Genomic DNA, 27,438 nt, shown 5'->3' with positions numbered 1-27,438 from the left:
TGAGCTGATCCAAGCTATCAGGCAAGGGATATTGTACCAGTTGGTCCTTTATCTGGTTAGAAAGACCTCTTCGGTACTGGTGTCTCAGGGCTGGGTCATTCCACTGGGTATCATGGGCCAACCTCCGAAACTCCATACAGTAAACCTCAACTGGCCTTCGCCCTTGCTTAAGGATCGAAATCTGAGCCTCGGCTGAGGCCGTCTTGTCAGGGTCATCATACAACATGCCCAGTGCCGTAAAAAAAGCATCAACACTTTTAAGCGACGGACAGTCAGGCTGCAACCCATATGCCCAGACCTGTGGGTCTCCTTGTAGCAAGGAAATCACTATGCCCACCCGCTGAATCTCCGACCCAGAAGACTGAGGCCTAAGCCGGAAGTATAGCTTGCAGCTCTCCTTGAAACAAAAGAACTGCGAGCGATCTCCAGAAAAACGATCCGGGAGATTTACTTTCGGCTCCTTAACCCCTGCAGGTGCTGCTGCTGCGGGAGCTCCGCCAGCAGCCTGGGAGGTGTGCATTTTAATGGACAAATCATTAAATTGTCGAGTCAGGACCTGCACCTGATCGACCACCTGTTGCAACGTATTTTGAGGGGTATGCTCCATATTCCCACAAAATTTTCAACAGGAGTATTAGGCTGCTGAATATGTTATGCACACCAGTGCCTGCAGGAATGTACTGGTGTTTGAACTGTTATGCAAAACAAATGGACTCACAGACAGACTGGGGAATATGACATAACGTACACAGAAGGTGATAGGGTAACAAAATACACACAAAGTGACCAGAGAAGCCCAGAGGCTAAGGAACTGGGTGTCTCCCTTGTATTAGTAATGCTCAGATGAGAAAAGCAAGATGTTGTGTTTTAATACATAGAGAACCCGAAATGCTGTTGCTAAGGGCAACAGCAAAACCCTAAAGGGTTACCAACGGGTGTGGCAGTAAACTCCTTGGTCAGAGATGGAATGATAGACACAAGGAGAGTCTCCACAATCCTAATTCTCACTTGCAGTGCACAGGTTCAGCTTACTGCCACTAAACTGACCCCTGACACCTAGCACAGTGAGACAGGATTAGACAGGCAAGTCTTAGAATACAGCCGCAAACTTGCTAAGTTCACAGAGTAGTAACAGAACCCCAGCAAGCTAAACGACTGACTCCAGTCTTACTGCTAGGTCTGGATTGGCAGAGTGTAATACCAAATCCCCAGGCCTATTTGCAGTAAGCAACAAACAAATACAAAGCTACACAGTACTGGCTAACTTTCAGGAACTGACTAACCAACAAAGATTCAGCAGCATCTGCTTACCCTAAGAAGAGGCCTTAGAAAGCAGGTGCTGTCCACGCCCCACTCAGACCTCACAGACTGTGAGCACAAAAACCAGCACCGGATCCCCTACCGTGCACAGAGCCTGTAACCACTGCACAGCAAAAGACCCGAACCGGAGTATCAGCTGCGCTCAGGTTACTCTGCTAGCACTTGTCTCCCGGTTGCCATGACGACGTGGCAGCACAGGGCAGGAGACCCTAACAGGTGAGGAGAGAGTCCCCACACTGTGGAAGCTGTAGGGTCATGGCCGCGTACTTCCGCTCCAGCCGCACAACGCTTCGGCCTGGTACTCGAGGCTGCGGCTTCACTGGTAAACTAGGCTGCAGGCTACAGGGACCTGAAAATGTGTCCCCCAGCTCCGCGAGTGGCGTCCTCTGTAGCGGCGGGAATTGGGCAGTGAGGAGCGGCTGTGGGGCACTGGATATGGCTGCCAGCAGCGTGTAGAGGCAGAATAGGAGCCGGTTGTCTGGAGCTCCCTGAAAATGCCTCCGTGCAGCAGGTTCGCTAGGCCACGCCCCCCAGTATTTGATCTTTTGAGAACACAGCTATGCTCCAGCTATTTTTGGAGCAACAATGGCCCTCATTCTGAGTTGTTCGCTCGCTAGCTGCTTTTAGCAGCATTGCACACGCTAGGCCGCCGTCCTCTGGGAGAGTATCTTAGCTTAGCAGAATAGCGAACGAAAAATTAGCAGAATTGCTACTAAATAATTCTTTGCAGTTTCTGAGTAGCTCCAGACCTCACAGATTGTGATCAGCTCAGTTCGTTTAGTTCCCGGTTTGACGTCACAAACATGCCCTGCGTTCGGCCAGCCACTCCCCCGTTTCTCCAGACACTCCAGCGTTTTTTCCTGACACGCCTGCGTTTTTTAGCACACTCCCGGAAAACGCTCAGTTACCACCCAGAAACGCCCCTTTCCTGTCAATCACTCACCGATCAGCAGAGCAACTGAATAGCGCCGCAGGATCCACAGCAAAACTGCTAAGTTTTTAGTTAAATAATAATAATAATTTTATTTATATAGCGCTCTTTCTCCAATAGGACTCAAGGCGCTTAACAGATACAGTACATAGCATAATATAGTACAGAAAATAATGAAGTACATTTTCAGAAAATACAGAAGCATGAAGATACTAAAAGGGACATTATGGAAATGCTTGAGTAAACAGGAAAGTCTTGAGTCTACTTTTGAAGGATTCTATAGTTGGGGCCTCTCGCACTGTGCGGGGAAGTGAGTTCCATAGAGTCGGAGCCGCATGACTAAAAGCTCGACCCCCAGATGAGTTACGGGAGATTCTAGGTACTGCTAAAAGTCTTTCATCTACAGATCGCAGTGGGACAGTATGGGGTCAGAAGTTGCTTCAGGTACCTTGGGCCATGGTCATGTAATGCTTTGATACTCAGTAAGCCAATCTTGAAGATGATTCGCCATCTTACAGGCAGCCAGTGAAGGGAGTAAAGTATGGGTGGTATGTGGCTAGAACGGGGCTGGTTGGTTAACAGCCTGGCAGCTGTGTTTTGTACCAGCTGTAAGCGTTGCAATTCTTTTTCTGGGAGACCAAGATAGAGGGCATTACAGTAGTCTAATCGAGATGATACAAATGAATGTATGACTTTTGGCATATCATCTGGGGGAATTAAGTGCTTGATTCTGGCTATGTTCCTCAGGTGAAAGAATGGATTTGATTGTGGCTGATATCTGATGTTTAAGTGTCAAGCCACCATCCAGGACAACGCCAAGATTCCGCACACAATCACTGGTCTGTAATTCTGAATCCCCGAGTGTAAGTCCAGTTGGTTGGCTATGCTGCAGTCTTGTCTTTTGATGTTGCGGTCGTATCATAAGGAACTCTGTTTTATCCGGGTTCAGTCGCAGCCAACTGGCGCTCATCCACTCCTGTAGCTCAGCTAGACAGCCATTTAGGGTTGCTATTGGGTTATCAGTGCCCGGAGCAAAGGACAAGTACAGTTGTGTATCATCTGCATAGCAGTGGTAGACCAGACCATGGCGCCTGATTATTTCGCCCAATGGGAGCATGTATACTGCAAAAAGCATGGGGGATAGTATAGAACCTTGTGGGACACCACATGGCACTGGTGGTGATGAGTATAATCCAGACGATACTCTCTGTGACCTGCCTGTGAGAAATGATTTGAACCAGCTTAGGACTGTGCCATCCAGACCACAGAAATGTATCAGTCGCTCAATCAGAAGCCCATGGTCCACGGTATCAAATGCTGCCGAGAGATCCAGAAGGATTAATATTGAACAGTCACCTCTGTCTCTTGCCATCAGATCATTTAACACACACACCAGGGCTGTTTCAGTGCTCTGTCTTCTCCTGAATCCTGATTGGATTGGATCATAAATATCATGGGTTGTCAGGCGGGTTTCCAGTTGATTTGCAACCACTTTCTCAATAACCTTTCCTAGGAAAGGAAGGTTTGATACCGGTCTGTAGTTGGTCATGCAGTCGGGATCTAAATTAGGTTTTTTAAGAAGCAGTCAAACAATTGCTTCCTTTAGGGGTCTAGGAAAAATGCCTGTCTGCAAAGAGCATTGAACAATTTTTGCAAAGACAGGACCAATTATATCCATACAACCTATAAGAAGCTTGGTTGAGGCCGAGTCCAGATCACAGGTGGTGGGACGCAAAAGCCGAGCAATTTCAGCAGTGTCCTTTACATCCACTGGGTCAAAGCTGGTCCATGAAGGCAGGTAGCTTATATTGAAGGCTTTGTAGTTTGGCACTCCTTTGATGGCACTGTGGAGATTCCAGCCCAGATGGTGGATATTTTATCTGCAAAGAAGTTTGCAAACTCGTTGCATCTTGCCTGGGAGAGGGTTTCATCAGTCTGCAGGCATGCTGGCTTGCAAAGCATCTCCACTGTGCGGAAAAGTTAAGCTGGCCTATTGTTTGCTGCTGTGATCTCATTTGACAGGAACTGTGATTTCTTACGAGTAATTGTCGATTGATATTCTTCGTTATGCTTTATTAGTTTTGTTTTGTAACCCACTAGGTTAGTCTTCCTCCATCGTCTTTCCAGTCTACGCCCCCTTTTCTTGAGCTCACTAACACTTTTGTCGAACCATGGAGCTTGACGTTGTGGTTTATGAGGTCTTATATGCACAGGGGCGATAATATCAATTGTAGCCATAACATCCCTATTATAATAACGGATTAGGGAACAGGGATCTTCACAGGCACCCAGTATAGCAGAGAGATCCAGATTTGCGGCAAGAGCCTGGGGAGTCATACCCCTCCTTGGACGATACCTGGTCAACTCCACGGGCAGAGATCTTATTTGAGGGGTTGCAACTGAGAACCAAAGGGAGTAGTGGTCTGACCAGATGACTGGGTTTATTTTTAGGTTAGTGACTTCTAATCCAATCTGAAAGACAAGATCGAGAGTGTGACCACTTTTATTTGTGGCAGAAGGAATGACCTGTGTGAAGCCCAGACCATTCATTGTGCACAGGAGGTCTTGGCCAAGGCGTGAGAGCTCATCATCCACCCATGCATTGAAATCCCCGAGGATGAGCTATCTTTGATGTTCCAGAACCAGGCCAGCAACAGTGTCTGCAATTTCTTGTAGAAATATCTTTCCATCTCCAGGGGGCCGGTAAATGAGAAGTACTCTGAAACCTAATCCTGTCGAACTCCGGGCAGCAATGCACTCGAATGAGCGAGTAATTTCAGTAGGGTGGACCCTAAGTTTAAGTTCTTTTTTGAAGCAGATAGCCACCCCGCCACCCCTGCGGTCCAGTCTGGGGTTGTGGATGACAGAGTAGTTTGTTGGTACTGCAGCCTCCAATATAGGTGCTGCATTTTCATCTAGCCAGGTCTCTGTAATACAGGCTAGATCTGCAGATTCAATAAGGTCAGCAATTGTTGCAGTCTTGTTTCTTATAGATCTGGCATTACAAAGGACTGACCTGACTGGGCATACCAGAGGGCCTTCAGTTTTCTTTATGTTAAGTGCAGGAGCTCTGGGTATGGGGTCACAAAGCGAGAGTTGACAGTTCTGTTCTTCAAAACACAGGGCCGTCTTTTGGGTATCACTTCTATTTGATTGTTCTTTGAATATGGGGGTGAGCAGGTAGGCAAAGGACTTAGGTGGTTACCGGGGGAAATAAATTTCCGGCCTGCTCGTTTCCCACGAATGCGCCTGTGTTTCCATTTTAAAATGCCAAGGGATTGGAGAATAGAAGCCTGTGATGGTGTGATAGGAACTGCGGAACGTGGTGGGCGGAGTGAAAGAATGAAGCTGGAGGAATACGTATACATTTGGTCATCAATGACAGATTACTATAAGAATGAGCTGCATATGATGATGATGAGAGGGAGAGAAAGCAGTGTTTTTTTTTTTGTTTTTTTTCCTTTTTGTGTTTTGTTTTCCCCCAATTTGGTAAGTGATCCTGCGTGCCTTGCGCATGCGCAATTAGCAACAAATCGGAGCATAGCGAAAATCGGCAACGAGCAAACAACTCGGAATGACCCCCTATATGCCATGTACATTTAAGGAGTGAGTGAAATAGGATTCCCACAAAAGTATTTAATAATCTAAGCAGAAAAATATGTGTGGTATACATTGTATACTGTACATAGCAGGGGCAGATTAACAGGCCCATGTGCAGACTCCGTATGGACTTCCTCTCTGTGGTGCTATAGCCTCTGGCATTATGCAGAGTCTACTGTGCATGCACAGGTTTCCAGAAACATGGCACTTGCCATGTTCCGGTGACTGGAAACCATGCGTTGCAGGTATTTTCTCAGTGATTTTTTTGCTGTGGCTGCAGCGCTGACTCCAGAAGGGTAAGTATTTAAACAAAGGTGCAGTGTGGGCTGCCTTGGACCCAGGAATCCGTGTGCACAGTAGACCTCCAGAATGCCGGCAGGGGGGCGAGTGCAAATAAGCCCCTTGCGGGGGCTCGCCACGCTGTGGGCTTGGTGGCTCGCTGTGCTCACCACTGGTTCTATTCCCACTTCATGGGTGTCGTAGACACCCAGGGGAGGGAATAGCTGTGGCGGTGCTGCCGGCATTATGACGGTCAGGATCCCGGCGTCACTGACTTGGGACTCCAGAAAGGAAAGTATTTAAATAAAGGTGCAGTGTGTGCAGTGTGGGCCGCCTTGGACCCAGGGGCCCGTGTGCACAGCAGACCTCCAGAATGCGAGTGCAACGACCCCCCCCTGCCGTTCAGGTGTTCAGAATAGACTGGAAATTAGTGGAAATTAATGTTTTTGAGGTCAATAATACTGTAGGAACAAAAACACCCCCAAATTCTGTTATTTTACCTGTTTTTATGATTTATTTATTTTTTAATCCAAAACCAAAACCCGCCAGTGTGGTTTTTGGCAAAACCCAATCCAGATCCAAAACATAAAGGAGATCCAGATCCAAAACCCGAAAAATGGCCCTTCATACACCCCAAATTAATACCAGGTTTAGCCACTCTATGGGAGGTATTCTAAGAAGCTTTGGGTTATTTTTCCCGATGTTTCTTCAATGTTTTTTCACCTGGAAAAAACATCCTTTTAACCTGAAAACACACAGGTTCAGGGAAACCTGTGTGTTTTTGGTAGAAACAGCCCCTTTTTTTGGTAAAAAAGGGTTGGTTTTCGGGGATTTTGCATCGTCTACTGGTGCGTACCGTGGCTTATCGGGGCTAATTTAATAGCCCCCCCCGGCAATACTTTTACCCGCGATCAGTGAATGCGGGTAATTGAATATCCCCCAAAGCGGCTAAACCCTATAAAGTCCTGTTTAGGATGCTGAAACTCCCATTTGAGTGCCCAAACCATAGAGTTCCGCACATTTTACCTTGCACCTCAGGAGGCTGTAAGTGTAAGCTTAGATGTGTCCCCTCACTGCACGTACGCCCGATTGGGCTAACAATTGAATTGCTCTGTCAGGGCCAACTATTTGTAGCCGGAAGAGGGGAACAATTGAATTCCCCTGTAAAAGCCCATACCCTCAATAATGCCAAGCACACACATTGGCCCTCATTCCGAGTTGTTCGCTCGCTAGCTGCTTTTAGCAGCATTGCACACGCTAAGCCGCCGCCTACTGGGAGTGAATCTTAGCTTAGCAAAATTGCGAACGAAAGATTCTCAAAATTGCGGATAGAAATTTCTTAGCAGTTTCTGAGTAGCTCGACACTTACTCTGCCACTGCGATCAGTTCAGTCAGTTTCGTTCCTGGTTTGACGTCACACACACGCCCAGCGTTCGCCCAGGCACTCCCCCGTTTCTCCAGCCACTCCTGCGTTTTTCCCAGAAACGGCAGCGTTTTTTCAAACACTCCCAGAAAACGTCCAGTTTCCGCCCAGAAACACCCACTTCCTGTCATTCACACTCCGATCAGCAGAACGAGAAAAAAACCTCGTAAAATACCAAACTTCTTAGAAAATTTACTTGGCGCAGCCGCAGTGCGAACATTGGGCATGCGCAGTTAGCGGAAAAACGCACCGATGCGAAAGAAAATAACGAGCGAACAACTCGGAATGAGGGCCATTGTGCCTGATTCAGAGTTAGAAGCAAATAAAATAAACAAGAGTATATTAGGATGAAGTTACTCCTAGAAAAAAACATGTTGGAATGTAGGGGGTGAAGATGCATCTTTTTTTTTTTTGCATGCAGGGAAATAGAGTCTGCCTGCATGTAGTGAACAAATACTGAGTAGCATTGTTTTTACAGTTAAATTTAAGTTTGAGCTAGGACAAGCTCCTTTCCCATTTTAAATCCCTCTGCACATTTCAAATCTACCCCATCTGCTGGGCTACATGGTTTTGCCAATGTGCAAGTTACTTCTTTCTTTAATTTGGTCCTAATTTGGATATGGCCTATCAGAGCTGTAACTAGAATTTTTGGTGCCCTGTGCCAGAAAGGGAATTGGCGCCTTCCCCCCATTTTTTTCAAAAGGGACGCAAGGTGCATGCCTCATGGGGAAGGGGCATGACAAAATTGATCCCAGACAAAGCCCATGCTACAGATGGAGCCTCACTCATCTAGGCTTCTCTGCTGCACCTAGGTGCACCAAGGCTTATTAGCATAAGCCTTTCATCTATTGTTCTCAGCTGCAATACAATACAGAGAGAACAATACAGCAGGGGATTGAGTCATTACAGCAGGGGAATAAGGGGGTATTTCAGACCTGATCGCTTGCTAGCTGTTTTTTGCAGTCCTGCGTTTGCATAGTTGCCGCCCACCGGGGAGTGTATTTTAGCTGTGCAAGTGTGCGATCGCATGTGTAGCCGAGCGGTACAAAAAGATCTTGTGCAGTTTCTGAGTAGCCCAGGATTTACTCAGCCGCTGCGATCACTTCAGCCTGTCTGGGACCAGAATTAACGTCAGACACCCGCCCTTCCAACGGTTGGACATGCCTGCGTTTTTCCAGACACTCCCTGAAAACGGTCAGTTGCCACCCACAAACGCCTTCTTCCTGTCAATCACCTTGCGATTGCCCGTGGAAATGTATTCTTCGCACAAACCCATCGCTGAGCGGCGATCTGCTTTGTACCGTGCGACACACCTGCGTGTTGCGGTGCATACACATGCGCAGTTCTGACCTGATCACAGCGCTGCAAAAAATGCTAGCGAGCGATCAGATCTGAATTACCCCTAAATCCGACTGCCATGGCTCAGCTAATCCTTTTAAAGGGATAGATGAGGAGGGCTCCATCTGTATGATGCCCCTTCCCACATATTGGTGGTCATTCCGAGTTGTTCGCTCGTTGCCGATTTTCGCTATGCTGCGATTTGTTGCTGCATGCGCATGGTACGCAGCGCGCATGCGCTAAGTTATTTAACACAAAACTTAGTAGATTTGCTGGTGTTCGTACAACGCTTTTCAGTCGCACTGCTGTTCGGTAAATGATTGACAGGAAAGGGGCGTTTCTGGGCGGCAACTCAGCGTTTTCACGGCATTGGCTAAAAAACGCAGGCGTGTCAGGGAAAAACACGGGAGTGGCTGGAGAAACGGGGGAGTGGCTGGCCGAACACAGGGCGTGTTTGTGACGTCAAACCAGGAACTAAACGGACTGAGCTGATCGCAATCTGTGAGTAGGTCTGGAGCTACTCAGAAACTGCTAAGAATTATTTAGTAGCAATTCTGCTAAACTTTCGTTCGCAATTCTGCTAAGCTAAGATACACTCCCAGAGGGCGGCGGCCTAGCGTGTGCAATGCTGCTAAAAGCAGCTAGCGAGCGAACAACTCGGATGAGGGCCATTGTTCTAATAGATAGATAATGCGCACACATTTATAGAACACTGCAAGAAAATGGATTTGGCCACAAATACTCTTTATACCACATTCATGTACTTGACTTGAGAGCTCACTATTATTCAGTTACAATACCCCTTGTTAAATAACACATTGCAGTATACTGCCATACCCAGGATTCAAACCTATAACATGTTGTATTCCAGTCAAACACCTTACTCGATTTATTTGACTCTGCATAAAAACTATGAGATGTCTAATAATATGAAGCTACTTGTACTTTATAAAAAATAATCAGCATTACAATTGAGCAGATCTATGTAGTGTGCAGCCACTACATATCCAATCCCTTGCAGCCACACACTACACAGATGTGCTCAGCCGCAATGCTGATAATTTTTTCACAAAGTACAAGATAGGCTTCAAATAGTTAAAATTATCTAGTTTAGAATTCTCTAGCTTTCTGTGCAAGGGCAGATCGCTCAATGAATAGAGTGTCTGACTGTAATGCCACAGGTGATGGCAGGGCCGGTTCCACACCTTGTGGCGCCCAGTGCAAAAGTTTCCACTGGCGCCCCCCCCCCCCCCCCCCCCGTGGCAAAACAGGGGCATGACTTTGTAGGGGAGAGTCGTGGCCACAGTTATGCCCCCAGTAGCTGTGCCCCCAGATTTGCCCCCAATAGTTGTGCCCCCTGTACTTGTGCCCCCCTGTAGATTTGCCCCCAGTAGATGTTCCCCCTGTAGCTGTGCCCCCAGAATGTGCCAACTGTAGTAGCGCCGCTTTGAAACCCTAAAAGAAAAAACACAATACTTACCAGCCTCGCTCCTGCTTCCAGACCGCTGCTGTCTCCGGGCGCCGGCTCCTCTCTATGGGAGAGACGTCATGACGTCTCTCCCATAGCAGCATTGCACTGACACTAGGGGTCAATTTTGACCTCTAACGTCAGTCAGCGACGCCGGCTGCAGCGGGCGCACACGGCACTCGCTGCAGCTGGGAGCGGGAAAGGATAATTAGTAGTGGCTCTTGCCACGGTGGCGGCGCCCTCAGGGTAGCGGCGCCCCGGCAAAAAGCCTGCTTGCCCGTGGCAAGAGCCGCTACTGGGTGATGGGTATGAATCACGGGTATGTCAGCATTTTGAAATGTAATAAAGGACAGTGTGACTAAATAACAAAGAGCTCTCAAGTTAAGTCCATGAATGTTGCATAGGTATTAGTGATGGAAAGGGTAGGGGTAGGAGACGGGCTGTCAGGAGATGCTGGGCTTCAAAAAAGGGAGAATCTGCAAGTGAAAGTAATTAAAACATATAATTGACAAGCGCCACCAACAGCACCCCCTACCCTGCAGCACTATGGGGGTCATTCCGAGTTGTTCGCTAGCAAGCTGCTTTTAGCAGCTTTGCACACGCTAAGCCGCCGCCTACTGGGAGTGAATCTTAGCTTATCAAAATTGCGAACGAAAGATTAGCAGAATCACAAACACACCCAGCGTTCGCCCAGACACTCCTCCGTTTCTCCAGCCACTCCCGCATTTTTCCCAGAAACGGTAGCGTTTTTTCGCACACACCCATAAAACGTCCAGTTTCCGCCCAGAAACACCCACTTCCTGTCAATCACATTACGATCACCAGAACGAAGAATAAAACCTCGTAATGCCGTGAGTAAAATACCTAACTGCATAGCAAATTTACTTGGCGCAGTCGCACTGCGGACATTGCGCATGCGCATTAGCGACTAATCGCTCCGTTGCGACAAAAAATAACGAGCGAACAACTCGGAATGACCCCCTATGGGGGTCATTCCGAGTTGTTCGCTCGCAAGCTGCTTTTAGCAGCTTTGCACACGCTAAGCCACCGCCTACTGGGAGTGAATCTTAGCTTATCAAAATTGCGAACGAAAGATTAGCAGAATTGCGAATAGACACTTCTTAGCAGTTTCTGATAGCTCCAGACTTACTCGGCATCTGCGATCAGTTCAGTCAGTTTCGTTCCTGGTTTGACGTCACAAACACACCCAGCGTTCGCCCAGACACTCCTCCGTTTCTCCAGCCACTCCCGCGTTTTTCCCAGAAACGGTAGCGTTTTTTCGCACACACCCATAAAACGTCCAGTTTCCGCCCAGAAACACCCACTTCCTGTCAATCACACTCCGATCACCAGAACGAAGAAAAAAACCTCGTAATGCCGTGAGTAAAATACCTAACTGCATAGCAAACTTACTTGGCGCAGTCGCACTGCGGACATTGCGCATGCGCATTAGCGACTAATCGCTCCGTTGCGAGAAAAAAATAACGAGCGAATAACTCGGAATGACCCCCTATGTGCAGTGCACACTCCGCACACACCTAGTTACAGCCCCGAGGCACATCAAGCACATCCAACCTTACCAGACCACATGCACAACAACAGACTTTTATTAAGCAACGGCTAGTTCACAGCAGACTTCAGACATTAACTATTAACTTCTTTCGCTTTTTGTGTGTGCTTTTTTTTTTTTTTTTTTGTGGATTGGTTCCACTTCTGTGTTTGGTTCCTTGATCCTTTGCATTGTGGATTTTAGAACTTCATACTATGTGTAATACAGTTTGTTTATTGTGACCTTTTGAACTATATTGTCTGAACATACAAATAGACATCCATACTGTTCTTTTTCACCATACACAAACTAGGGGCCTAGGGGGTAATTCCAAGTTGATCGCAGCAGGAATTTGGTTAGCAGTTGGGCAAAACCATGTGCACTGCAGGGGAGGCAGATATAACATGTGCAGAGGGAGTTAGATTTGGGTGTGGTGTGTTCAATCTGCAATCTAAATTGCAGTCTAAAAATAAAGCAGCCAGTATTTACCCTGCACAGAAACAAAATAACCCACCCAAATCTAACTCTCTCTGCACATGTTATATCTGCCTCCCCTGCAGTGCACATGGTTTTGCCCAACTGCTAAAAAATTTCCTGCTGCGATCAACTTGGAATTACCCCCCTAATTCAGGCCTGATCGTAGCAGCAACTTTGTTAGCAGATGGGCAAAACCAAGTGCACTGCAGGAGGGGTGGGGGGGGGGGGGGGTAGATAAGACATGTGCAGAGAGAGTTAAGGCCCATACACACTTGACGATGCACACATCGTTAACGACCGTCGTTAACGACTTCCCTTGAACTTCCCTTGAACAGCTGAGCAAACCACATGAGCATACACACTACCAACGACCAAAGACGAAAGATGAAAGACCAAAGACGAAAGATGAAAGACCAAAGACCATAGACCATTCATCGTTAAAGCATCCAAGCTGAACAGTTTATTAAAATAATGAGCTGGTGAACAGTGGCTTGGTCGTTGGTCGTTGGTCTTTCACACCATACACATTCAACGTCGTCTCTGGTCGGTAACGACCATAGTGGAAATTGAGCATACATGCTCCACAGATGAACGATGGACGTTAACGTCCCGCGGGGCCGCGCATCGTTGGTCGTTGGATGCATACACACTTGACGATATAATGAACGACGTCGTTCATGAGGGCTGAAATGAACGACATCGTTCATTTTATCGTCAAGTGTGTATGGGCCTTTAGATTTGGGTGGGGTGTGTTCGCACTGAAATCTGAATTGGAATGTAAAAATAAAGCAGCCAGTATTTACCCAGCACAGAAACAATATAACCCACCCAAATCTGACTCTCTCTGCACATGTTATATCTGCCCCCCCCCCCTCCCCCTGCAGTGCACATGGTTTTGCCCATTTGCTAACAAAGTTGCTGCTACGATCAGGTCTGAATTAGGCCCTATGATACCTAGGGGGTAATAGCAATACACCACACAAGGGCCGAGCGCAGCACTTACAGCTTTCTCTCTGGTTAAAATGGACCGCTCGCAGCTGGACGAGAAGGAACCCAGGGAGGCTACTAGGAGAATTGTGCAGTTAGGTAATGGCCATGGAGAGGAGCTGTACTGGTGGAGAGTGGGTTACCTGAATTCGGGTAAACAGGACATACCTGCTATCAGAGGAGCTGTTGTCACCACCTCCCGTATGTGCAGAGTGAGAGCGGGGTTTGTACCGCCACCCTCCCAGGAGCCCTGGTGACGTCAGGTGGGAGGTGTGACTGATACATCCCAGGAGGCGGATAAAAGGTGGCACCAGTCACCTAAAAGACAGCCCAGAAGAGGGGCTACCTGCTGGACTGACAGTGGCGGACAGAGCAATCAGGTCAGCCCGGCATTGAGTGACTGAGAGGGGCGGTCTGTGAGGCGGAGCCACTCGCCATATAAGGCTGCAGGAAGCCGGTTACAGCTGAGGCAACTGGAGAGGTATATGCAGGTCAGACTAGCCCTGTGCTGGGCGTCCCCCCGCATGTCTATTATCAGATCTGAATTACCCCCTGTGTCTTAATTCCCTGGACAATTCGTCAGTCACATATGACCATCACCTCTCTTGGTAGATGTCAAAATAAGCAAGTGAGAGTGTTCTTGTACTGTGAGAGGATTACAGTAGGTTTTGAAACAGAGTGACTAGAACTTCCATTTGTTAAGTAGGATTTTAATTATCTACTGGTAAATCATTTTCTCGTAGTCCGTAGAGGATACTGGGGTCCACATTAGTACCATGGGGTATAGACGGGTACACTAGGATCCTTGGGCACTTTAAGAAATCAATAGTGTGCACTGGCTCCTCCCTCTATGCCCCTCCTACCAGCCTGAGTCTAGAAACTGTGCCTGAGGAGACGGACATACCGTGAGAGAAGGATAGGTAAGGATAGTGGTGAGATTCTGAACCAGTACACACAACAAGAGGAAAGCCATGCTAACCAAACATGAAACAGGAACAGCAACAGCTGAACCAACATTACTTAACCAAGTAACAGTACAGAAACAAAGCACCGGGTGGGCGCCCAGTATCTTCTACGGACTACGAGAAAAGGATTTACCGGGAGGTAATTAAAATCCTATTTTCTCTTACGTCCTAGAGGATACTGGGGTCCACATTAGTACCATGGGGATGTACCAAAGCTCCCAAACCGGGTGAGAGAGTACTAAGGGTCCTGCAGAACTGATTGACCAAACTGAAGGTCCTCAGAGGCCAAAGTATCGAACTTGTAGAACTTAGCAAACATGTTCGAACCCGACCAAGTAGCTGCTCGGCAGAGCTGTAAGGACAAGACACCCCGGGCAGCCACCCAGGAAGAACCCACCGACCTAGTAGAGTGGGCATGTACAGATCTAGGAACCGGCAAACCTGCCGTAGAGTAAGCATACTGGATAGTAAGCTTGATCCAGCGAGCAATAGACTGCTTGAAAGCAGGACACCCAATTTTATTGGGATCATAGAGTACAAACAGCGAGTCAGATTTTCTGTGACGAGCTGTCCGTTTGACATAGATTTTCAAAGCCTGCACAACATCCAGGGACTTTGAAGTGGAAGAGGTCAGTAAGCGCCGAAACCACAATGGGCTGGTTGATATGAAACGCAGACACCACCTTTGGAAGAAATTGCTGACAAGTTCTGAGTTCAGCTCTATCTTCATGAGAAATCAAATAGGGGCTCTTGTGAGACAATGCCCCCAATTCTGACACACGTCTTGCCGAAGCCAAGGCCAGCAATGTAACAGTCTTCCACTTAAGAAACTTTACATCAACCTCCTGTAAAGGCTCAAACCATTCAGATTGTAGAAACTGCAACACCACATTGAGATTCCAAGGTGCCGTGGGAGGCACAAAGGGCGGCTGGATGTGCGGAACCCCTTTCAAGAACATCTGAACATCAGGGAGGGATGCCAACTGTCTTTGGAAGAAAATGGACAAGGCCGAGATCTGGACCTTTAAGGAACCCAGGCGTAGGCCCACATCCACTCCTGACTGCAGAAAAAGCAGAAAATGACCCAGCTGAAATTCCACCGTAGGGAATTTCCTGTTTTCACACCAAGGCACATACGTCCTCTAAATCCGGTGGTAATGTTTAGACGTTACCGCTTTTCTGGCTTGGATCAGGGTAGGAATTACCCTGTCTGGAATGCCTTTCAGGGCTAAAATTTGACGCTCAACTGCCATGCCGTCAAATGTAGCCTGTTGCAGAAGATCCTCTCGAAGAGGTAGAGGCCACGGATCCTCCAGCAGCATGTCCAGGCGATCTGCATACCAAGCCCTTCTTGGCCAATTCGGAGCAATGAGAATTGCTTGAACCTTTTCTCTTTTTATTCTTTTTAGAATTCTTGGGATCAGTGGAAGTGCACATACACCATCTGGTAAACCCATGGAGTCACCAGAGCATCCACCGCCACTGCCTGCGGGTCTCTCGACCTGGAACAATACCGCCTGAGTTTCTTGTTGAGACGAGAGGCCATCATGTCAATTTGTGTAATTCCCCACCGACGTGTCACGTACCCGAATACCTCCAGGTGAAGGCCCCATTCTCCTCGGTGGAGGTCATGTCTGCTGAGGAAGTTTGCTTCTCAGTTGTCTACTCCCGGGATGAAGCCGACAATGCCACAGCGTTTCTTTCTGCCCAGATCAGAATCCGTGTTACCTCTGACATTGCTGCTCTGCTCTTCGTTCCGCCCTGTCGGTTTATGTATGTTACTGCCATCACATCGTCCGACTGAACCTTTATTGCCTGATCTTAAAGAAAATGGGCTGCCATAAATTTTATTTGTGGGGCAACAAACCAGGTGCTATGCTCGCTAGGGCATTAAGGGCCCAAAGACTGCAGTCTTATGTTCGCTCTATCCATGAGCCGGGGGGACGCGCTGCATATACATTGCCTCAGATTGCTCATTCCTTCCAAAATTATCATGAGTCCCTCTATAATCTTAGAAAGGATCAAACCCCTCAGGCTGCCTCTGATCTGAGGGTATTGATACAGAGATATCTAGCGGAAGTTGAATTTCCAAAACTTCCTGAATCAGATCTGGATGCTCTGGATCAACCCTTTACCATAGAAGAGCTGGAAACAGCCTTGGCGGCTACACCGACTGGGAAGAGTCCGGGCCCGGATGGTTTCCCAGTTGGATACTATAAAGCCTTTAAACAATCCTTGTTGCCCCTCTTCTTGAAGGCGTGCAATTCCATCTCTGCCGAGAAAGGCTTTTCTCCGCAGACCCTGGAAGCACATATAACTGTAATCCCAAAAGAGGGTAAGGACCCCACCCAGTGCTCGAGCTACCGACCTATTTCCCTCCTCAATTGCGACATTAAACTCTTTGCTAAACTGCTTGCGGGCCGTTTGGGCCGCCTTCTCCCGCTGGTGGTTCATGGGGACTAGGTGGGATTTATACTGGGACGAGAGGCTAAAGATAACACTTCCAAAGTTATAGATCTTATCCACCTTGCTCAGAGCGGGTCCTCCCATATGGTCCTCCCATATGTCCACTGATGCGGAGAAGGCCTTTGACAGGATAGATTGGCAGTACATGGAAGGTCTTCTTGAGCACATGGGTCTGGGTCCGACCTGTCTTAGTCGTATATTGGTGGTCATTCCGAGTTGTTCGCTCGCTAGCTGCTTTTAGCAGCATTGCACATGCTAAGCCGCCGCCTACTGGGAGTGTATCTTAGCATAGCAGAATTGCTAACGAAAGTTTCGCTAATTTTCTCGATTACCCCGCAGTTTCTGAGTAGCTCCAGACTTACTCAGCCATTGCGACCAGCTCAGTCCTTTTTCGTTCCTGGTTTGACGTCACAAACACACCCAGCGTTCGCCCAGCCACTCCCCCGTTTCTCCAGCCACTCCTGCGTTTTGCAACTCGAACGCCTGCGTTTTTCCACACACTCCCATAAAACGTCCAGTTTCCGCCCAGAAACACCCACTCAGCAGAGCGATGAAAAAGCTTTGTTATGCCGTGAGTAAAATACCTAACTTTTGTGTAAAATAACTAAGCGCATACGCTCTGCGTACCTTGCGCATGCGCAGTTAGCGACTAATCGCAGTATAGCGAAAATCGGCAACGAGCGAACAACTCGGAATGACCCCCATTGACTCTTTATAAGTTACCATCAGCTAGGGTCCGTGTGAATGGTGCCCTTTCTGCTGCCTTTATGATACGAAACGGAACAAGGCAAGGCTGCCCCCTGTACCCGCTTATATTTGTTCTCTGCATGGAGGCACTTGCGAGAGCAATTCGGGCCAATCCGAATATTCACGGTGTATGGGCTGGAAAGCGGGAACACAAATTGGCATTGTATGCGGACGACCTTTTGGCTACTTTGACGGACCCGGTAACTTCACTTCCAGCTCTTATGCAAGAATTCAATAGGTTCAACTTGCTTTCTAATTTCAAGGTAAATTTCACTAAGTCTGTTGCCTTGAATATTTCAACGCCCACACGAGTACTTGAAGGAATTCGAGATTCGTTCCCGTTTCAGTGGCATCCTACTCAGCTAAAGTACTTAGGAGTTCTCTTGACTAAAGACCTCACTGATTTATACCGGGTAAATTTTCTTCCTTTACTGCATAAGATTACCACGGATCTTAATAAATGGTCTGCACTTCAATTTACTTGGCTGGGTAGGATTAACACGGTAAAGATGACGATTCTTCCTAAAGTTTTGTATCTGCTGCAAACGTTGCCTATAACAGTACCTACTTCCTTTTTCACTACTTTGCAGTCATCTGTCGGTCGTTTCATTTGGGGGCGGAGAGGGCACCGACTTTCCCAATTCACACTGACCAGTACTCGTAGAGAAGGTGGTTTACAACTACCTCATTTTATTAGCTATTATTACGCTGTGCATTTGTCCAGAGTTATTGATATGTCCAGATCTCCCTATACTAAGCAATGGCCATTAATAGCTGAAACGACTGCGGGTACTCCTTTATTTTCTCTGACGTCCTAGTGGATGCTGGGAACTCCGTAAGGACCATGGGGAATAGCGGCTCCGCAGGAGACTGGGCACATCTAAAGAAAGCTTTAGGACTATCTGGTGTGCACTGGCTCCTCCCCCTATGACCCTCCTCCAAGCCTCAGTTAGATTTTTGTGCCCGAACGAGAAGGGTGCACACTAGGGGCTCTCCTGAGCTTCTTAGTGAAAGTTTTAGTTTAGGTTTTTTTATTTTCAGTGAGACCTGCTGGCAACAGGCTCACTGCATCGAGGGACTAAGGGGAGAAGAAGCGAACTCACCTGCGTGCAGAGTGGATTGGGCTTCTTGGCTACTGGACACCATTAGCTCCAGAGGGACCGCTCACAGGCCCAGCCTTGGAGCTCGGTCCCAGAGCCGCGCCGCCGGCCCCCTTACAGAGCCAGAAGCAAGAAGAGTCCGGCAAATCGGTGGCAGAAGACATCCTGTCTTCCACAAGGTAGCGCACAGCACTGCAGCTGTGCGCCATTGCTTCTCAGCACACTTCACACTCCGGTCACTGAGGGTGCAGGGCGCTAGGGGGGGGGCGCCCTGAGCAGCAATAGAAACACCTTGGCTGGCTAAAAATACATCACATATAGCTCCTGGGCTATATGGATGAATTTTAACCCCTGCCAGATTCCACAGAAAAACGGGAGAAAAGGCCGCCGAGAAGGGGCGGAGCCTATCTCCTCAGCACACTGGCGCCATTTTCTCTCACAGCTCCGTTGGAGGGAAGCTCCCTGGCTCTCCCCTGCAGTTACTACACTACAGAAAGGGGTTAAAAAAGAGAGGGGGGGAAGATCCCCTCCCCACCTTCCCTACTCTCCCTTAAAGCTAAAATTTGGCACATCGCCTCAATGGAAAAGATCACATACTATCTCCACGACCGGGGCCACGTCTTCGAGCAGGTTTGGGCTCCTTGGCTCGCCGCCGAACGCAGAAACTAGTCTCCCCTCCTTTAGAACATCCCCCTCCCCCCCCAGGGACCCATGGGCCCCTACCGCTCCCTCCCTCCGACAATTCTCTCTAACTCACCCCCCCCCCCGCTCTAACTTCCCTTCCTCCCTGCTGCTCTCTTCGTCCACACCCCCTTTCTGAATCTCCTCCCCCCTCTTAATCTGACTTTACTTGTTCTCATGGTATACATCATGTATAGACACAAATGTGGTCCTCCCCCCTCCCCTCCCAAACCCCATGTTTGAACTTGATTGTCTCTCCCTCACTGATTAATCTTGTTATATGCTTGAAAAATGTGGTCTACCCCGGACACTGGCTATGTTGGCCGCCTGTCCCATGTATTTTCAGTATGCTTTCTGTATCTACCTGACCACGTATAAATAAAGTATTTCAAAAAAAAAAAAAGAGAGGGGGGCACTAATTAGGCGCAGTATAACAATACAGCAGCTATAAGGGGAAAAACACTTATATAAGGTTATCCCTGTATATATATATATATATATATATATATATAGCGCTCTGGTGTGTGCTGGCATACTCTCCCTCTGTCTCCCCAAAGGGCTAGTGGGGTCCTGTCCTCTATCAGAGCATTCCCTGTGTGTGTGCTGTGTGTCGGTACGGCTGTGTCGACATGTTGGATACGTGGAGGCGGAGCGGAGGCCGATAAATGGGATGTTGCCCCCTGTGGGGCCGACACCAGAGTGGATGGATAGGTGGAAGATATTAACCGACAGTGTCAACTCCTTACATAAAAGGCTGGATGACGTAACAGCTGTGGGACAGCCGGCTACTCAGTCCGCGCCTGCCCAGGCGTCTCAAAGGCCATCAGGGGCTCAAACAATGCCCGTTACCTCAGATGACAGACACAGATGTCGACACGGAGTCTGACTCCAGTGTCGACGAGGTTGAGACATATACACAATCCACTAGGAACATCCGTTACATGATTTCGGCAATTAAAAATGTGTTACGCATTTTCTGACATGAACCCAAGTACCACATAAAAGGGTTTTATTTTTGGGGAGAAAAAGCAGCCAGTGTTTTGTTCCCCCATCAGATGAATGAATGAAGTGTGTAAAGAAGCGTGGTTTCCCCCGATAGGAAACTGGTGATTTCTAAAAAGTTACTGATGGCGTACCCTTTCCCGCCAGAGGATAGGTCACGTTGGGAGATATCCCTTGGGGTGGATAAGGCGCTCACACGTTTGTCAAAAGGTGGCACTGCCGTCTTAGGATACGGTCACCTTGAAGGAACCTGCTGATAAAAAGCAGGAGGCGATCCTGAAGTCTGTAATTACACACTCAGGTTATACACTGAAGCCTGCTATTACCTCAGCATAAATAGTGCGGCTGCAGCGTGGTCTGATACCCTGTCAGATAATAGCTAAGACAGGGATAATGTTTTGCTAACATTGAGCTTATTTAAGACGTTGTCATATATATAAAGGATGCACAGAGGGATATTTGCCGGCTGGCATCCAGAATTAATGCAATGTCCATTCTGCCAGGAGGGTATTAGAAACCTGGCAGTGGACAGGTGATGCTGCATTTAAAAGGCACATGGAGATTCTGCCTTTTAAGGGTGAGGAATTGTTTGGGGATGGTCTCTGGGACCTCGTATCCACAGCAACAGCTGGGAAGAAAAATTTTTACCTCAGGTTTCCTCACAAAAGCCTAAGAAAGCACCGTATTTTCAGGTACAGTCCTTTCGGTTTCAGAAAAGCAAGCGGGTCAAAGGCGCTTCCTTTCTACACAGAGACAAGGGAAGAAGGAAAAAGCTGCACCAGTCAGCCAGTTCCCAGGATCAAATCTCTTCCCTCGCTTCCTCTGAGTCCACCGCATGACGCTGGGGCTCCACAGGTGGAGACAGGTGCGGTGGGGGCGCGTCTCGGGAACTGCAGGGACCAGTGGGCTTGCCCACAGGTGGATCCCTAGGTTTTGCAAGTAGTATCACAGGGATACAGGCTGGAGTTCGAGACGATTCCCCCTCGCCGTTGCCTTCACATCAGCCTCGCCTGCTGCCCTCGGAAAGGTAGTACTGGCGGAAATTCACAAGCTGTACTTCCAGCAGGTGAAATCAAGGTACCCCTCCTTCAACAAGGCCGGGGTTACTATTCCAAAATGTTGTGGTACCGAAACCAGACGGTTCGGTGAGACCCATTCTAAAATTGAAATCCTTGAACACTTATATACGAAGGTTCAAGTTCAAAATGGAATCGCTCAGGGCGATTATTGCAAGCCTGGAAAATTTCAGGGTATCACTGGACATCAAGGATACTTACCTGCATGTCCCTATTTACCCTCTTCACCAGGTGTACCTCAAAATTGTGGTACAGGATTGTCATTACCAATTCCAGACGTTGTCGTTGGTCTGTCCCCGGCACTGAGGGTATTTACCAAGGTAATGGCCGAAGTACTTATCCCGTACTTGGACGATCTCCTTATAAAGGCGAGGTCCAGGGAGCAGTTGTTCGTCGGAGTAGCACTATCTCGGGAAATGCTACAACAGCACGGCTGGATTCTGAATATTCCAAAGTCGCAGCTGGTTCCTACGACGCGTCTACTGTTCCTGGATATGGTTCTGGACACAGAACAGGTTAAAATGGGTTTCTCCCGGAGGAGAAGTCCAAGGAGTTGGCGTCTCTAGACGGAGACCTCCTAATACAAATACAGGTATCGGTGCATCAATGCACGCGAGCCTTGAAAAAGATGGTAGCTTCTTACGAAGAATTTCCATTCGTCAATTCCCATGCAAGGGATCTGTTGGACAAGTGGTCCGGGTCGCATCCTCAGATGCATCGGCGGATAACCCTGTCTCCAAGGGCCAGGGTGTCGCTGTGGTGGTGACTGCAGGGGCAGTCACACAGTGAAGAAACTTCCAAGGCCTATGGAAAAGTCAGGAGACTTCCCTACACATAAATGTTCTGGAACTATGGGCCATTTACAATGCCCTAAGTCAGGCTAGACCCCTGCTTCAACACCGGCCGGTGCTGATCCAGTCAGACAACATCACGGCGGTCGCTCATGTAAACCGACAGGGCGGCACAAGAAGCAGGATGGCGATGGCAGAAGCCACAAGGATTCGCCGATGGGCGGAAAATCATGTGTTAGCACTGTCAGCAGTGTTCATTCCTGGAGTGGACAACTGAGAAGCAGATAACCTCCACCCGGGAGAGTGGGGACTTCATCCAGAAGTTTTCCAAATGATTGTACACCGTGGGGAAAGGCCACAGGTGGACAGGAGGGCGTCCCGCCTCAACAAAAAGCTACAAAGATATTGCGCCAGGTCAAGGGACCCTCAGGCGATAGCTGTGGACGCTCTGGTAACACCGTGGGTGTACCAGTCGGTGTATGTGTTCCCTTCTCTGCCTCTCATACCCAGGGTAATGAGAATAATAAGAAGGAGAGGAATAAGAACTATACTCATTGTTCCGGGGGGCCAAGAAGAACTTGGTACCCAGAACTCCAAGAAATGATCTCAGAGGACCCATGGCCTCTGCAGCTCAGACAGGACCTGCTGCAGCAGGGGCCCTGTCTGTTCCAAGACTTACCGCGGCTGCATTTGACGGCATGGCGGTTGAACGCCGGATCCTGAAGGAAAAAGGCATTCCGGAGGAAGTTATCCCTACGCTATTTAAAGCTGGGAAAGAAATGAACGCAAACCATTATCACCGCATATGGCGGAAATATGTTGCGTGCTGTGAGGCCAGTACGGCCCCAAAGGAGGAATTTCAGCTAGGTCAATTTTTGCACTTCCTACAAGTCAGAGGTGACTATGGGCCTAAAATTGGGTTCCATTAAGGTCCTGATTTCGGCTCTATCGATTTTCTTCCAAAATAGAACTGGCTTCACTGCCTGAAGTTCAGATTTTTGTTAAGGGAGTGCTGCATAGTCAGCCCCCCGTTTGTGCCTCCAGTGGCACCGTGGGATCTCAACGTAGTGTTGGATTTCCTGAAGTCGCATTGAGTTGAGCCACTTCAATCCGTGGAGCTATAATACCTCACGTGAAAAGTGTTCATGCTGTGGGCCTTGGCGTCGACCAGGCGTGTATCAGAATTGGCGGCTTTATCAAAAGCTCTTATCTGTATTTTATATGGATAAGGCGGAATTGAGGACTCGTTCCCAATTCCTTCCTAAGGTGGTCGCAGTTTTCATGTGAACCAACCTATTGTGGTACCTGCGGCTACTAGGGACTTGGAGGACTCCAAGTTGCTGGACGTAGTCAGGGCCCTGAAAATATATGTTTCCAGGACGGCTGGAGTCAGAAAATCTGACTCGCTGTTTATCCTGCATGCACCCAACAAGCTGGGTGCTCCTGCTTTTAAGCAGACTATTGCTCGTTGGATTTGTAGTACAATTCAGCTTGCACATTCTGTGGCAGGCCTGCCACAACCAAAATCTGTAAAATCCCGTTCCACAAGGAAGGTGGGCTCATCTTGGGCGGCTGCCCGAGGGGTCTCGGCTTTACAACTTTGCAGAGCAGCTACTTGGTCAGGGGCAAACACGTTTGCTAATTTCTACAAATTTGATACCCTGGCTGAGGAGGACCTGGAGTTCTCTCATTCGGTGCTGCAGAGTCATCCGCACTCTCCCGCCCGTTTGGGAGCTTTGGTATAATCCCCATGGTCCTTACGGAGTTCCCAGCATCCACTAGGACGTCAGAGAAAATAAGAATTTACTTACCGATAATTCTATTTCTCGTAGTCCGTAGTGGATGCTGGGCGCCCATCCCAAGTGCGGATTGTCTGCAATACTTGTATATAGTTATTGTTAACTAAATCGGGTTATTGTTGTAGTGAGCCATCTTTTTTTAGAGGCTCATCTGTTATCATACTGTTAACTGGGTTCAGATCACAAGTTATACGGTGTGATTGGTGTGGCTGGTATGAGTCTTACCCGGGATTCAAAATCCTTCCTTATTGTGTACGCTCGTCCGGGCACAGTATCCTAACTGAGGCTTGGAGGAGGGTCATAGGGGGAGGAGCCAGTGCACACCAGATAGTCCTAAAGCTTTCTTTAGATGTGCCCAGTCTCCTGCGGAGCCGCTATTCCCCATGGTCCTTACGGAGTTCCCAGCATCCACTACGGACTACGAGAAATAGAATTATCGGTAAGCAAAATTCTTATTTATTCTCCCCTGGCTTAAAAAAATCCCACGCATAAAACATCCCACCTTAGACTCGACCCTTAAGATATGGAAGAAATTTAGGTACTTAGACTCTTTTAGTCCGAGCCCCTCCTTGCCGACACCTTTATTATTTAACCCAGACCTACCCGCGAACCCCCTCTCCTTGTCTCCGTCCTCAGTATGGGCTAAAGCTAGCATTTCTCGGTTGAGTCACCTGATTGGTTCGGCGGGATTCCATCCCTTCGCAGACTTGCAACGATCTTTTAGTCTACCGCCTAATTCTTTTTGGGCTTACCTACAAATTCGGCATTACGTTACTGCGACACCGGCTCGTGCGGTGGGATGGAGACCGACGATTTTTGAATCCGTGTGTCTCTCTGAGAATTTGCCACGACACCTAATATTTTTATTGTACAGACACTGCCTTGCGAGCACTCCCACTCGACCTCTGGCATTCGTTAAGGCTTGGCATGAGGACCTGGGTAAGGAGTTGACCTCTGACCAATGGTCGCGCATTTTTCAGTTCACATTTGCTAGTTCTACTTCACTCCAGGTTCTGGAGACACAATACAAAGTGGTCTCGAGATGGTATAGATGTCCAGACCGGGTCCACCACATGTTTCCGAGTGTTCCGGATGTCTGCTGGAGGTGTGGCCGGTCTCGTGGCACTCCTTGCCATATATGGTGGCGGTGCCCGGGACTGGCTTCCTTCTGGCAACAGGTTTATTCTATTACCAGGCGTATCACAGGACTCCCAATACCTGAGACACCTGAGTTTTGGTTACTTAATTTAATTGACCTACCATTATCTCAGTTTAAAAACTCTCTACTGTGACATTTAATGAATGCTGCTAGGGCGGCCATTCCGTGCTTCTGGAGATCTCAGGTACAGCCTCCCATTGCCAAGTGGTTCCAAAGAATCGATTACTATATGGCAATGGAAGACTTGACGTCTTCTTCCGAACAGTCTGTGTCCCGGTTCACAGCCGTCTGGTTTGACTGGCTGGAATTCAAAGGAACGCAGGAATACAAAACTTCTGTGCTACCCTCCTCCCCTACAACATCTTAGGGCTGTGATGGTGATGGCGGTTCTACCCTCTTTCTCTTTTTCTCTTTTTTTCCCTTTCTCTGTCTGTCCTTTATGCTTCTTGTATGTTCTATTTTCCTTGTTATTAATACTTGAAGATAATATAGATTAATGTCTTTAGCTAAGTGGGCTAATGATGCCATACATTGCTTTTGTTTTTTGTATTCTTTGTCTACGATTGGAACGACAGCTTCGGCTATAAGAATGCTTGTATTACATGCAATTCCATTGAGCTGTATACTGTTATCTCTTTATTAATAAAAACTCAATTTGCATTAGAAAATGGGCTGCCTACAGAAGGGCGTTGTATATGACCCTTAGTTCCAGAATGTTGATTGGAAGAATGGTTTCCTGATTTGACCATTTTCTTTGGAAGTGTGACTGCTCCCCAACCTCTGATGCTTGCGTCTGTGGCTAGCAGAACCCAATTTTGAATCCCGAACCTTCGCCCTTAGTTAGGTGAGAAGTCTGGAGCCACCACAGAAGAGAAATCCTGGCTTTTGGTGACAGATGAATCCTCTGGTGCATGTGTAAATGCGATCCGGACCATATGTCCAACAGGTCCATCTTGAAGAGTCTTGCGTGAAACCATCCATACTGCGGTGCCTCGTAAGTGGCTGCCATCTTTCCCAGAAGGTGAATACAGAGATGCACCAATATCCGGGTTTGTTTTAAAACATCCCGCACCACTGACTGGATCACCACTGCCTTTTCCAGTGGAAGGAACACCTTCTGTACTTCCGTATCCAGTATCATCCCCAGGAACGGAAGCCTCCGAGTTGGTTCCAGGTGAGATTTTGGTAGGTTCATAAACCACCCGTGATCCCGGAGTAGTCGAGTTGAGAGGGCAATGTTGTCCAATAACCGCTCCCTGGATGGTGCTTTTATCAGCAGATCGTCCAGGTACGGAATAATGTTCACTCCCCGTTTGCAGAGGAGAAACATCATCTCCACCATTACCTTTGTGAACACCCTCTGAGCTGTAGAGAGGCCAAAGGGCACAGCCTGGAACTGGTAGTGACAGTCCTGTAAGGCAAACCTGAGATAAGCCTGAAGAGGAGGCCAGATCGGGATATGAAGGTATGCATCCTTGATATCCAGAGACACCAAGAATTCCCCTTCCTTCAGACTCGAGATCACCGCTCTCAGAGACTCCATCTTTAATTTGAACACCCGTAAGTACAGGTTCATCGACTTGAGGTTTAAAATGGGTCTCACCGAACCGTCCGGTTTCGGTACCACAAACAGGTTGGAATAATAACCCTTGGTCCGTAGCTGAGGTGGAACTGGAACAATGACCTGAGTCTGTACCAGTTTTTGAATTGCATCCTGTAAATTTATATTTGCCTCCTGAGAAGCTGGTAAGCCTGACTTGAAGAATCCGTGAGGTGGGAGTTCCTGAAACTCCAGTCTGTACCCCTGGGCGATGACCTCTTTGACCGAGGGATCCTGGCATGACGTCGCCCATATGTGATTGAAATCTCTTAATCGGGCTCCCACCTGCCTGTCTGCCAGGCAGAGAGGTCCACCGTCATGCTGGAGGCTTTGAGGAAGCAGAACCGGAGTTCTGTTCCTCTGAACTTGTAGTTGCTTGTTTTCTGGGTTTACCTCTATTGCCTTTGAATGCTGTAGAAGAACCCTTGGCTTTATGTTTGAATTTTGCTGTCCGAAAGGACTGCAGAGTCAGAGCAGAGTAGGTCTTCCTAGCTGGTGAGGCTGTGGAAGGAAGATATGTAGACTTTCCCGCCGTAGCCTTGGATATCCACGTATACAGTTCGTCACCAAACAGGGCCTCGCCTGTGAAAGGTAGGCTTTCCACACCCTTTCTGGAATCCGCCTCCGCCGTCCACTGACGTAGCCATAGGCCCCTGCGTGCTGACACTGCCATGGCCGTG

This window comes from Pseudophryne corroboree, chromosome 2 (assembly GCF_028390025.1).
Source record: "Pseudophryne corroboree isolate aPseCor3 chromosome 2, aPseCor3.hap2, whole genome shotgun sequence".
NCBI lineage: Eukaryota > Metazoa > Chordata > Amphibia > Anura > Myobatrachidae > Pseudophryne > Pseudophryne corroboree.
The sequence above is the reverse complement of the archived record's forward strand: the minus strand, read 5'-3'. Positions refer to the sequence as shown.